The sequence below is a fragment of the Myotis daubentonii genome, chromosome 7, assembly GCF_963259705.1.
Source record: "Myotis daubentonii chromosome 7, mMyoDau2.1, whole genome shotgun sequence".
In the NCBI taxonomy this organism is placed as follows: domain Eukaryota; kingdom Metazoa; phylum Chordata; class Mammalia; order Chiroptera; family Vespertilionidae; genus Myotis; species Myotis daubentonii.
The window spans coordinates 27370148-27384855 of NC_081846.1; the positions used below are offsets into that span (position 1 = coordinate 27370148).

The 14708-nt window shown below is 36.5% G+C and overlaps 1 protein-coding gene across 1 annotated transcript in view; it reads left to right on the plus strand.

Moving 5' to 3' along the window:
- The window catches only part of NYAP2 (neuronal tyrosine-phosphorylated phosphoinositide-3-kinase adaptor 2), a 129052-nt gene that overhangs the window by 108114 nt on the left and 6230 nt on the right, over positions 1–14708 (plus strand). The gene's annotated exons all lie outside the window — the stretch shown is intronic.

Sequence of the window (14708 nt, forward strand, 5' to 3'; positions counted from 1 at the left end):
GTTTGTGTATATTTCGGAATGACAGTGATCGGGATTAAAGTCGAATTTCCTAAAATTTATTTGGACTCTTCATAACCATTTCTTTAGAAAAATAAACATGATCATTGGATTATTACTCTCCATCAATAATAAACTAAACATTTTCCAGGTAGTCGTGAGAGGAGATATATGCATCAAATTAATGTTCTATGCTATGGTCAAGGGACTTTCCCAGTAACAGAATTCTGGTGCTTCTGAGCAATTAGTCAGAAAGCTCAGTTTCCTTTAAGAAATGACACGTGGTGGAACAGGGACAGTGTGGGACACCAGCAGCATAACCTTCTCCTGCTGTTCTTAGCAGAGAGGGTGCAAATGCCAAAGCAATCTTCAGCCCTCGCTGTCCTCATTACCCACAGTCCTCTGCTAACCCTTAATCTTGGGCATGATGACAAAGTAGGTGCTCGCTACCTAATGAACTGAACTTAGGCTCATAGATTTGCTGTGGGTGAACTGAGGACGTCAGGGGAAGCCACAAAGCTTAGGGTCTCAGTTTTCCTGAGTTGGGTCCAGTAAGAGTTTCAGTAATGAGCTCTCTGCTCTGAGGGCCACTGGGTGCAGAGAAGAAGCAAAGGTGAATGAAACCCTTCCATTTTTTCTACCAAGACTTTCATGAGAAGACCAGTGTCCTGAAGAGAGTGTGACTTGAAGACATATTAGGCTTTGAATGTATATTAGATTAGAGGCCCGGTACACGAATCTGTGCACTGGTGGGGTCTGGCTGGCCCGCCCCAATTGGGGCCTATTGGGCTGGGCTGGCTGGGGGGAGGGGACTCAGGAGGTCGGCTGGCCGGCCCCGCCCCCTGGTCGAACTCCCAGTCGAATTCCTGGCCGAGGGGACAATTTGCATACTAGCCTTTTATTATATAGGATTGTGGTGTATGGATTTGGAGGTTTAGAAAGCATTCTGACCTGCCATGCTTAGGAGGGCTACATGTTCTCGTGTTTGCAAATGAAATGCTTTTTGAAATTAAGATAAAAATAGTCAGAGAGCTTATTACTCCCTCTGAGAAGAGTTTATCTTTATATAGAAGCTTTGGTGGGAGTGGGGAAAGAGTTCGTTTGGAACAATTGACAAGGAGCATTTGTGTGCACGTGTGCTCCTGGGGCTGTTACTGGTGAGCATGCAGAGGGCAGCCAGGAGTGATGGTGCTATAGTGATTCTCAGAGGAATGAGAGGTGAGCAAAGTGAATCAGAGCAGGGCCAGGATGGAGACCTGCCCTCAGCCCAGAAGTACTGCCCTATGACCGTGACCCCTGGCCTGTCATTGCTCTGTTGAATTGTCTCCTTTCTCTGTTTGAGACCAGGGAGCCCTCCACGTTTGCCATTAGTAAATTGACAAGCAGGATGCTTGTTACACCCCATGTGTATCTAACTCTGACCTCCCTGCAGCTTCCGGGAGCAGTGCATTGAGAGAGAACCAAAGGTTACATCTGGTCCCACTGCAGCGTCTTGAAGATTTGTTGATGTTTGCCAAGGGCATGGGTGTCACTGGGGTTCAGAGACCTTGAACATGAGGTATATTTCCAGTAACATACTGATTTTAGAGTAAATTAAGTTTTAGAAAAGTAAGGGACAAAATTCTAGTTTTATGTGGTAAAAGGAGAGAACAACGGGATTCTTATTTTCTATAGAAAAATGAATGATTATGTATTACCAGCTTCTCAATATAATTTTTTTTCAAGGCCCCCATAGATTAGTTAATGATTTGCATTACTCAATGTTTACTAATGGTGAAACAGTTTCAATTGCTTTTCGAAAACCTTAGAACAGATTAATGGCTTCTATCTTCAGAGGTCAAGTTCTTTCGGAACTTTTTCTAAAATTTCCTGGGAAAGAGGCAACCTTTCCTGCAATTTGTGAAACTTAACCAAAGAGAGTAAAAATAAAAATAAAGACCACTTATTTCTTTCCAGAATATTATATATTTTGAATTGCATAATAAGGTGTCAGATATAAGCATGGGGGACCCAGGGTAATCTCAGCAGGAACATACTGATTTATGAGAGGTGTTGCTCATGACCGTGGTGAGATTGGATGTTAATGTGCAGATGTACAGAATCTCTGGGTTCAATCCTGGCTCAATTATCCTCTTGCTGAGTTCCATAGACAAATTATTTAACCTGTTTGACTCAGGTGTCTTATCTAAAAAATGATGGTAATTAAGGTGAGCTGTAATTATAGTCCTAAAGAGTGTACAGTAATGGTAATTTATGATAAAATGGTTTTGAAAACATCATCGGTTTTGTTATCATTTCCCAACCCTCAAAGGACAATGAATAAATTATTGTATTCCTCTTCCAGCTAAGAGGATGATATTAAATATATTGTATGAGAAACTTGGCATGTATATTCAGGGGAAAACATAGCTTAACAAGTATGGACATAATTGCAAATTGCTTTTGGAAGCATGTTCTCATTTTTAAGGAATGCTTTAAAAAAGCAAGTACTTTATGTCAGAAAAAAAGGTTAAAATGAGACTATGAACAACACTGCATATTTGGAAATCATGGTCTTTGAAAAAATAACACTAGCTAGTAAGTGAGATGTTTTGCACTAATTATAATATATGATACAGAGAGTGCCTTGGTGTTTTTTATTTTTATTTTTTACAATTTTGTCCACAGTGTTCATTAGAGCATTTGATAATTATATTGAATTATATGGCAGGATGTAGAATCAATCAGCCTTGGCTTTGGACTGTCTTTTACCACCCAGCTCTGGAACCTCAGTGTTCACCTGTAGTAGAGACACATTCACAACTGTGTTAGTGACTATGGATGGAGACACGAGATGAGATGGTGTATAAGGTGTCCGCACAGTCTTTACCACACTGCGATGTTCAGTTGACCTCCTGGCTCTTTCCCTTGCTGTGTGAGACCCTGCCACACTCCATGAATGCTTGGATTCCTCAGTACAGCCACTATAAGCTTCAATGGTTCCAATCAGAATGTGAATGGAAACCTCTAAAAGTTGTTTCCACAAAGTTTGACCAAACAACGACGTATTTTCCTTACTTTCTATAGGCATTTTGAGCAGAGAAAAAGCTGTTGCTCAAGTTTAGAACTATGGGGAAAAACTCTAGCTCTCTTAAGGTCCTGCCTTAGAGAGAGCAAGAGTGTGGAGCTGATTCTGGGACTTCATTACACCAGCAAGGAGGGTTTGCAACTCTTTCTGAGAGTCCGCCTTAATATCACTGCCAACTATGGCATTGCTCCCTGCATTATTCTACCAGCAATAATTTGTGTTTTTCTAGAGTTCTAATGCTCAATTTTCTCAGGAGCTTCAAAATCCTTTAATCCAGGGAATTATATGGGAAACATAAATCTTTAAATAACAGAGATAACATCTTATATTTATAGAACTTTATTATAAGGCTACGGTATATTTCATGGGCCCCACAAAATCATATTTTTATAGAGGCTAGTATTTTAATTTTATGAAGTGGAAATCTGAAGCATTTTATAACCTCCTCAATGTCCCTCCAATGCGGTTCTATTCCCTGAAAATGGGAAATGGACTATTTGGACTGCTAAAAGGGTAGGTGTGTTTTGTAGTTCCAAACCCACACACTCATTTAGAAACTGGTGTAAAGAGAAAATCTCAGCACTGATATTGGGCATGTCCCTAATTAGACATGTATGTCTCCTCAGAAGCCTTTTCAAAAACAGAAGGCAAATTACTGGAAAATGGCACTTTAAGCCATCCCACTGGCAGGAAGGCTTTAGTTTCTCCGTTGAGCACAGAACACTGCGCATAGGACCTGCCTCTCCCAGACAACAGTTAGGTGAGCCTATCACCCCTTGTTTTTTGCTGCTTGAAGGGATATCCTCTTTGTCAATAAGTAAACAGCCTGGGAAGCAGGAGGGAAGAAAGCGAGACCAAGACCGAGGACCTCAAGGCGGCAAGGAAAGGGACCATGTGTTGCACTCTTGACTTGGTTGATCACGGGCTACAATAGCTGCTGCTCCTAAGTTGATTTTGGTTTTCTCATGCAAAGTGTTCATTTCTTCCTGCCTTTCCACATTGACCCAATGAAGATCTGAATAAATTTGGCTAAAAAAAGAGTCCAGCTTCTTTTGAGGAAATCTAGTCACACTAAAAGTCCAATTAATATATGGTCAACATTACAAAGGTTATTTTGATTCCTAGACAGTAAGTGCTGAGTTTGAGTTGGGATGAAAGGTCTCAAGGGTTAAGTAACAGTAGCTGGACTTGAAACCACAGAAGGAAAGGACATGAACTTAGATGGAGCAGTTAGGGAAGCACAGCCTGCGGTGCCAGCAGCTGCCTGGGGGTCACTGGAAATGAGCACTTTCTCATTTTGATAGAGTCCATAGTACAGGACATATTTTCCTATTATATGAAAAGCTGCATTACCAGTGAAATGAAAAATGGCAAGTGGCACTTTGCATCAGCAATGAATGACAATGGCGACCAGATTGAACTGGAAAGACCAACTTACTGAAAGAGGGCAAAGGAACTCCGCTCCAGTCCATTGCTGTCCCAGGCCCCAGGCTTCTCTATTTGTTAAGAAAGGCCAAAATCTAGATGTTTTTGCCTCCTCTTACCTCTTACTCCCTCTCCTCTCTCTCTCTCTCTCTCTCTCTCTCTCTCTCTCTCTCTCTCTCTGTCTCTCTCTCTCTCGTATAATTTAATTATTTGTTTTTTTTTACATTGGTTCAAAAATTTTAAATATTGTGTACTTTATGCACAGTATAACGGCGACCCTGACTCAGCCCTGCATTCCACAGTTCACGCCTTCTGGTCTTTTCTAACCTGAGGCCCAGGCAAGTGAAGTGACTTGCCCCAAATTAGTAAATAGCAAAGCTGCTTCAGAACCGAATCACTTTGATGGCCAGTGTGTTTCTGGTTCTGTAGCCATGTTATGCTCATATAGGGCAATGCACTTATACTGGAGAAAAAATGTATTCCATGTACTTTCCCAGCTATATCCAAAGCTATAAGAACTAAAGAAGATTGTTAGTTGTTCCAGAGATTATTATTAAAGTTTCTTCCTTGAGGATTAGAATATCCTGCTTGCCTCCCTCTCTTTTGCTAGATAAAACAAATGTTTACTGCAATGTGTCTCTTCCTAATTTATCTGTGGTCAAGTTTATATGCACTATTAAAAACCAATATTTTGTAATAAAATTAAACTTGAAATTAAATTAATGCTAATCTAAGTGATTAACAGAATATACTTAGTGGAAAACATCAATACATGTGTTGTAATTGAATTTTATCTTGTAATACTGTTTGCTCCTTTAGGGAATGTCTCTTTAAGGCATTCTACTTATAAACTCCTTGCTCATTTAAAGACATAAATTAATTCTGAAACCTGCTCAGAGGTTTTTTATCTTCCTTTATTACAAACAATTAGCTTAATCAATTAACAGCTGAAATTATATCTGTAGTCATTAGGTTTAATTGCTGAGAAATATGTCATGTCTTCTTTATTGGGAAAAATGTATCACAATTTTCTTACAGCCTTTTTACTTCCCAAGGGCAAACACTTCTTAATAATATAGTAAAAGCCAAATCAAGAACGTATACCTACATACATGTACACATATACATAATGATTTTTAAGATTACACATGGTAGTGACTAGGGAAAATAGACATGATATATATATATATATTTTTTTTTGTATTTGGACATCTTTCCTCTGAAAAGCCCCATGCTGCATTTTGATACATGGATGTCATATTTCATATCACATATTACTAATGCTTATATTAGATGTCCTTCACAACTTTATACAAATTTTAATGCAGCAACTTTAAGTCAATTTCAGACATTTGAGAGTTATAACACAAATCAACTATTTCTCACACAATATTATCATTATTTCTCAGTCAGTGCGTTTTTCTGTCTCTTTACACAGAAGAATCCATGTATTACATCTGTGTGTCTGCTTTGTGTGCATGTATAAAGATGCAAACAGCATGTTGCTCCCATCTGGATGGACAATGTATTGTTGGGTAGAGAGGTTTGATCCTGGTCTTTCACCAGAAAGCATGGGCTAAATCATATTAAACTGCCAATTTGCATTTGTGGATACAAAATTAACATGCTATTTTGACAATTTGCTTGTGCATTTAGTGGTCATCTTGTTACAGGCAAATGTGCTGCATTTTAATTGTTTAAAACCTTCATTTTTCTAGTTGAGATTTTATTCTTAAAAATTGTGCTACCACCAGGAACTTGTAAAATGACAGTTTGCTGCAATTAACATCTTCTTTCATGGTGGTGTGAAAACTAGGCATGACCTTTTGCACTTATACAGCCTTTGTCTTGGGATTTTCCCCCTAATGCAACTCAGTAAGCTAACACTTTTGTGCCACCCAGTCAAGAGACTAACATCTCACCATACTTGTGAATATTCTTGCAGAAGCATAAGTATGTTTGGGGATTACTGTATTGTTTGTTACCATCAAACTGAATAATCATTATGTTTCATTAAACAAATATAAAAACCTTTTTTTGAAGGCTGTCTGGAAGCCTACCATGTGCACATACACAGGCACACATGAACACACATACTCACATAATGCCCAAGAATTCATATTTCAGCCAACTCTCAAGAGAGGCTGAATGCATACTAAGGTTTAGGGAGCATCAGCTTGTCACTGAACCGGAGTCAAAGGGCTAAGAATTCTGAGACCACAGAATTCAAAGGCTTTGAATCCTTGAGACCCCACGGACTCAAAGACCCCCATGTCTGAGCGGGAGGTGTTTTCAGCTGCAGAACATCCATACTATGACTCCCATGGCATTGAGGGCTGTGTTTGAAGGTGGATGCCTCTTGGGTTCAAAAATCCCAGGAGATTTTATATATATATATAATCACCTTGTACATGTTAGGATGTTGGATTCAATTGAACCAAAGTGAAATCAAAGCATTTATTAAATACAAAATTTTCAAGCCCCTTTCCTGAAAACACTCAGAGAGCATTGCACTTCTAGTCTTCTCTTTGTTTATTTTTTTCATTCATTCCATGAACATCTATTTCATACTTCCACTGTGCTAAAGGCTAAAAAAGTGAGAATTAACAACAGAGCCCCATCTTCAAAAAACTTACAATCTACAGGGAGTAGAGGAGTTATATATTTTTGTGTCTGCTTTGTAGTTGATCTAAATTATTAGTCCTCCCAACAAACATGAGGTGTTACTGTTTTCATTTTACAGATAAAGAAACAAGGTGTCAGGAAGGTTAGGCAACTTAGCCCAGATATCACAACTAGGTGGTAAAACCAGTTCATGTTATCCATTGTATCCACCTTTACTGTCTCCTAAGAAAGAAGGAAATAAAACATGCACACAAAAATAGGATTGTTGTTATTAAAGAGGGATGGTATTGGAAGACCTTGGCATCAGCTGTAATTGTCACTGCTTAGCAGGGAAGTTAAAACCAACGTCTGCCCTTGAAAGTGACTTGTGACCCAGGGCTTGATTAAAGGATGTCACTTTAAAACCGAAGAGTTAGGTATTTTCTTCATTTTTCAGACAGAGAAAATGAGCAAGCTATGTGAACTCGAAACTCTAATTTGTCTTTATATCCATGCAATTGTAAGACTTACTAATTTATGTTTAAAATCTTTTGATGGGTGAGTTTTACATAATTGATCATGCAAACAAGCACAGATGTGTAAAAACAAATAACATATATGGTCTAAAATACCAACACATAATGTTTTTCATTACATGTCTAGTAATTGATCAGAGGTGGCACACTGAGGAGGGGGTCTTAACATGTAGAAAAAGAAAGGAGGGAGTTAATACATACTCATAGTGTTACATTCAAAAGCAACTCTGCACTCAAGACATGCTTCTCATGTTATCAATATATCTATCTCTAAAAGCTAAATTTAGAAGTGAAATTCCAGTACATGCCTCAGGTGTAAACTTGTCTAACAATTATTTCATAAAACATAGGTTCTGAGTCAACATTGCTGATAAATGAGCAAGGATCATAAGAGAATACTTAAAAATATTTAATCAATATAGCAGTCTTAAAGGTGAAAAAATAATGCAAAAATCTATGCTAAAAGCAAAAGCTATACCAAAGGTGCTATTATTTCAAGCAATATCATCAATGTCTAAAAGTTAGGGGCATTTCCTACATAATCTTTAATTCTCATACTATCTCAGGCATGAGAAAATGGTAAATAACTTATACAACATCACAAAAGTGAGATTGAAAGCCAGGACCAAATGTGCACACTTACGTTATCTGTTCAAATAGCTTCATTCTGACCTTGATAAAAAGGGGAAAAAATCGTTAAGTGTCCACTCATCTTCCTGGCTTTGGATTTATGCTTTTAAAAGTTCAATAAGTGGTGTTTATAATAATTATAAAGTCATATGGATTATTTAAGTGGGCCTTTTAAATGTTTGCCATATAAAATATTATGATATTGGGTCACCTGTATGTGCTTTCAAAATATCAATTATTATATAACCAATACAAAGAGAAAGCCTTATTCATTCAAACCAAAAGACTTTTTTTTCCTGTGTAATGATCAAATAATATGGATTTAATCACTTTTTATTTGACAATTAAGTAATAACATGATTGTGAATTTGCTGACCTGTTCAGTTAATTATAACCCTTCCATTTCAATGTTTTGTCAATTTCAAAAGGATTTTTGAGGGTCTATATTATATAAAGTTGACTCCTTTTCAAAATATAGTTCGAAGAGAAAAGAAAAATAATTCACAAAAATTATTTTTTAAAAAAGTTTTTGAAACAAATGTTCTATGGAGCAAAAAACCACTACAGGGTTATTGAAACAAGGGGTTGACCAAACCCCTAATCTAGAGAATTTAAGCCAGGTTATCCACTTATTTCTTTAATTCCAGTACCTCTATTTCCTTACAATGATGGAATCATAAAATGTATAGTTAGCATGCCAAATAATTTGTCTACACTAATTGTCGGAGCTGATTTGAAATCTAAGTCTCCTCTTTATAATTTATCTAATGAGCCAAATTTGATATGAAAAATATATGAGGGCATATAAAGCAGTGCTCTGGGTTTAGTTTTAGAGCCCTTTTTATAATACCAATAGTGACACTACTTTTTTTGTCTTCAATCAGGCAGTTTTAGTAGATACATATTTTAAAGGTGAATTATATTTACTTGGTAGGTTAGCAAACTTATTTAGTATAGGGGAAGACAGTAAATATTTTAGGCTTTGTGGGCTCTATAGTCTCTGCCCCAACTACTAAATTCAATAGCATCAAATAGCCATAAACATCAACAAATGGGCATGTCTGTGTGCTAGGTAAAACTTTATATACCCTGACATTTGAATTTCATATAATTTTCATGTGTCACAAAATAGTATTTTGTTTTTTTCCCCCCAACCATAAAAATTCTTGCAAAAATAGGCAGTGGTATTTGGGAACTGGGTTGTATGTTGTCAATCTCTGTCTGTTACCTTGACAATCTCTGTAAAAACGCTGTGGTGCTTATATGTTTGTTCTTTATGTACTTTTGGTTAATAATGAATCAATTTCTCTGCCCACTAAATGGGAGAGGGAGAACATTTTCAGTGAGAGTGTTAACACCTCTGGCTATCTAGCCTCATGACCCTTAATGATAGGGACAGCCCTGATGTAGGTGACTCACTGTCTCCCTTAATTCTTGAAGAAGTGGCTTCCCCTTCTCGAATTACACCAGCTGGCCTTTATGCCATTTCCTGGATACATTTTCTGTAGGATAAGGGAAAATTTCAGTGAAATTTGGTAACTCCTGTTTCATTTTCAGCCAGAGTAAAGTTTACATCCCCCCACCCCCCTCCTCACTTGCTGAAAATGATAATTTCTCCTAAAATGGGGTATCCAGGTGGGAGAAGTTGGCACAGGAGAGAGCATGGAACTGATAGACTTTTCCCCTCAGAGCACCTGGAAATTAATATTGATGCGTGTCTATTGCTTAAGACATTACATTTTATTCACAACTATCAAGGCTCACAGCTGAGCTTATTCTGAGGCCAACAAGGCACATGCTTGATATTGCCCCTGTCTTCCAAATCTCTGAATGAAGGATTATTGTTTACATGCGACCTCATGGGGCATGAAAGTCAAAGCCAACAGCCCTAACCGGTTTGGCTCAGTGGATAGAGTGTCAGACTGCGGACTGAAGGGTCCCAGGTTTGACTCCAGTGAAGGGCATGCACCTTGGTTGTGAGCACATTCCCAGTAGGAGGTGTGCAGGAGGCAGCTGATCCATGTTTCTCTCTCATCTCTCTCTCATCAATGTTTCTAACTCTCTATCCCTCTCCCTTTCTCTCTGTAAAAAATCAATAAAATATATTTAAAAAAAGAAAGTCAAAGCCAACAGAGACAAGCATGCTTGTAGTAACTCTATTCTGGTTTCATTTTTAATACTGAAATGCTCCAACTGCTTATTTCAGTATATATTTTCTCTTTATTATTTACATATTTTGGAAAATTGAATAATTTAAATAAATACTATGTAGATTTATTTTTGGACAATATTACTGTTCCTTTGTCCTCTGGATGGTGTTTACCTTGGTATTGGGAAGTACTTAGTTTATTTTTTAGGGAAAGTAATTATTGAAATAATTTCAAGACTCCTCACTTGTGCTGTTCCTGAGAGGTGAAAGGACCAGGAGACAAGTCATTAACAATGTGTCGGACTTTACAGTTTCTCAGTCTCTTTGCACATTTTACTTCTCTGCTTCCTACAGCCATGTGAAGTATGATGTGCCAATTGACATAATATACATGTGAAGTATGTACAGTATACATGAAATATATATGTGAAGTCTATAAAGTATACATAAGTATATGTATATGTGAAATATATGTATACAAGGGCTGTATAAAGTACCTACAAGTTCAGAGAGATATATGACTAGAATGTCACAAAACAATCGAGATCTCAAAGTCATTTAACTCTTCCTATTACACTATGTTTTTCCACCTAAAGAATGAAAGCTACAGTTATATATTCTTTGGAAAGAATTGAATCCTATAATGTGGTTTTAATATATATATATAAAATTTATAAAATTTTAAATTTATAAAAATATCTCAAAGAATGTACAGAGGGTTCTGTATACCTCACACCCAGTTTCCACTATTGTTAATATGGTACATTACCATGATGCATTTGTTACAACTAATGCATCAGTATTGATGAATTATTGCTAAAGCCCATACATAGTACTTTATTCGGATTTCCTTTTATAGGATGCCACATCAATTAATTTTAGTCAGCATGTCTCCTTTCCTTCTCTAGACTATGGCAGCTTCTTGGACTTTGCATATTTTGTATGACCTTGAGTGTTTTGAGGATTGTTGGACTGATGTTTTGTAGGGTATCCTTCCAGTTAGGTATGTTGGGTGTTTTTCTCATGGTTATATAGAGTTGTGGTTTGGGAGAAGAAGACCACAGAGCTAACATGCCTTTCTCAACACATCAATAAGGGTGCATACTCTCAATATCACTTGTTATTGTTGATCACCTGGTGTGGGGTAGGTTGTGTCTGCCAGGTTTCTCGACTATGAAGGTACTCTGTTCCCCCTTTCATGCTGTGCTCTTTGGAAAGAAGTCAGTGTGTAGCCTATTCTTAAGGGGCGTAGATCTATTTTTCATCTCCTTGAGGAGGAGCTCCATTTGACTTTATGTCTATGGACTTATGAGTCAAGAATATTGCCTCTGATGAATCATGTTAATATGAAAATCTTGTCCAAGAGGTATGTGTTAATATTAATTGAACAATTGTTTGTGATCGCCTCTCAAGGTATACTTACTTGCCTGTGTATGTTTTTATTTCATTCCTTCATGGTGTACATAATAAACACATTTGGATTAAAGACAAGAAACAAGACCACTTGATTAAATAGCTAAACTAGAAGAGTTTATTTGCTGGGCTTAGTTTCAAATTAGTTGTAAATCTACTCCCAGAGTTCTCTTAACTCCAGGGGGAAGTCGAATGGGATTATATGGCTAAATTTAAATTGGATATGAAGAATTTGATAATAAAACAAAAAAAAAGAAAGTCTGAAATATTTCCTGGGTAGCATTCTTAATACACTTCATATAATTTCTAAACATACTATTTATTTTGTCTAAATAAATGAATTAAAGAGTAACATCTTACTATCAGAATGAAATGTAATTTTTAGACACATTATAGAGGATTTGGCCATGTAAATGGCCATAGTAGTAACATTGGAGTTCAACTTGGGTGAATTAAAAAGTAAGTGTACCCTCCAGGAAATAATACTTTAAAAATATGTAGTATTTAAAAGTAAATTCTGTATCACACTTGATATATTTGTAAAAATATTTAAAATGTTGAAAAATGTAATTGGCTACTTTCTAACAACCTGTCTTTGAATTCTTAAAATGTTTACTAGTATCTCTCTTTCATGGGTTGGACTATGCTTTCTTGTGGAATTTGTATTGAAATTTGGCCACCAAAAGAGAGTAGGTTAATATGACAGGGTTGTCTGAAAAAGAAAAAGTGGTTGCTTTTCTTCTATTAATATTTTAAATGAAATCAACCAAATGAATATATAAGTATTCTAAAGTAAACATATAAATAATATAAAAAACTATACCTTATAAATTCACACTTAAACTTCTTTTGAGATTTTAAAGAATAGATTATTCTTAACAAATTGACATACTTATACAGCATAAACTTCTCATGGACTAAAAACACATACTTATTATAGGTAAGGTGATATGGTTATGCACATATGAAATATTATGACAACTGTGAAATATATTGGTGTGAGAATTAATCCAGGAAAATTATTTTGCAGTGACATATAATAATTTGCAGCCTAAAGTATTAAAAAATAAGTAATAAATGAGTGAATGTTTGTGTGGAGCAGTAAATACAATGCAAATATTGAAGAAGTGCTATAAATATCTTACCCGTAGTGTTTTCTAAGAGGCAACAGAAACTGTTAGTGATGTTGGCATCTACTCATGCATAAAATTTTTTCAGAGAGCTCAATCACTTTTCAGCATGTTGGGGCTACTGAGCTGAATGAGATTTGGGGCCTACCTTCTGGGAATCAGGTGTTACCAATTCCATTTATAACAGCTTATTGTCATAATAAATTTTGTTTGTATTTCCACCATTTTAGAGTTGCTGTATTTTTATTGCATAGATTATTAATTCATAAAATATTACAACCTTTTTGAAAAATTTCCAAGCAGCTTTGGCAATCTCCTATTGGGACAAAAGCCTGTTCGTTATATTAACTCTTCAAACACATAGGATTGCATTTAGAAAGTGAACCCCCATGGCCAAGGTCCTGAGCTAGGAGTCAGAGGACATCAAAAGGCATAAAATACAGCTCATCCTTTCAAGGAATTTTATATTAAGCTAGGCACATACAAGAACTTTATCTAAGAGTATTATTTTGGGGATTCTGCTAAATTGCTTGATTTTGTTTTATTTGATAAGCACTTTTTTACTGACTCATAAAGCCAGAAATATATTTGCATTCTGAGTAGCATCTGGGAACAGTAGTACATACAACAATAGTTATTATTATAATTTCTAAAGAATATCCAGGAGATAAGAGCATGATGTAGTAGAAAGAATATTAATTTTCCAGTCAAACATATCATATGTCTATATCACAACTAATAAGCTGTGACCTTGATCTAGTGCCTTAAATTTTCTGAGTCAGTTTGCTCATTTGTGGTATGTAGATAAACCGTAACTTTCAATGGATCTGGGAGGGTTTAATGTGACACATATAGAGCTCTTTGCACATGCTTGGCAGAAAGCAAGTGTGGAAAACTAGGTATTTGTCAGTATTAAAATAATAATTCCTGAGCAATGCCTTACTGTTTTCAAAAGTGACTTCAGCCCTCATTGTCCCAATATGCTAAGGTTGTGGGTTCAATCCCCAGTCAGGGCACATGCAAGAATCAACTAATGAATACATAAATGAGTGAAACAACAAAGCCTCTCTCTCTCTCTCTCTCTCTCTCTCTCTCTCTCTCTCTCTCTCTCAAAATCAATAAATAAAAACAAAAAAGCCACTTCACTTTTATTGTGCAATTTAATCCTTACAGCACTTCTGTAATCGAGATATTATCAATTCAGTTCCTTAGATAGAGAAGCCAATAAGTGGCGTGCATAGAGGAAATTCGACACACCTGAGATCTGGATCCTGGTCCTTTAGCTCTCGGTCCTGCCCTCTCCATAAAAGATTCGGTATTTGTTATTGCCTTGTTCACACCAAAACCTATGTGCTTGATTTGTAAGGACATAACTTTTTGAAGCCTTAACGTCCTCATCTTAGTACAATGAGGGCATTGTGCTAATTTACCTTCCAAATCCTTTTCAGTTCTGTGTATATTGAGTCAGTGTAGTGTAGTTGTCAAAGGCATGGTGTTGGAGATGAACTTTGGGGTTCCAATCCTAACTGCCATTTCTTGGCTTTGTGACCTCAGTCAAGTTACTATATCTCTCTGTTTCATTTTACTTATCACTGTGGATTAATAAATAGTACTTTCTTCAGAGCATCATCATTGTGAGGAATAAATGAATTATGCTATGCATAGTACTTAGAATGGGATATGGTATAGAGTAAGCAATAGGTAAGTATTTTCTCTGATTATTATGCTAAAATTGTAACATCCAATTCAGAAACTCC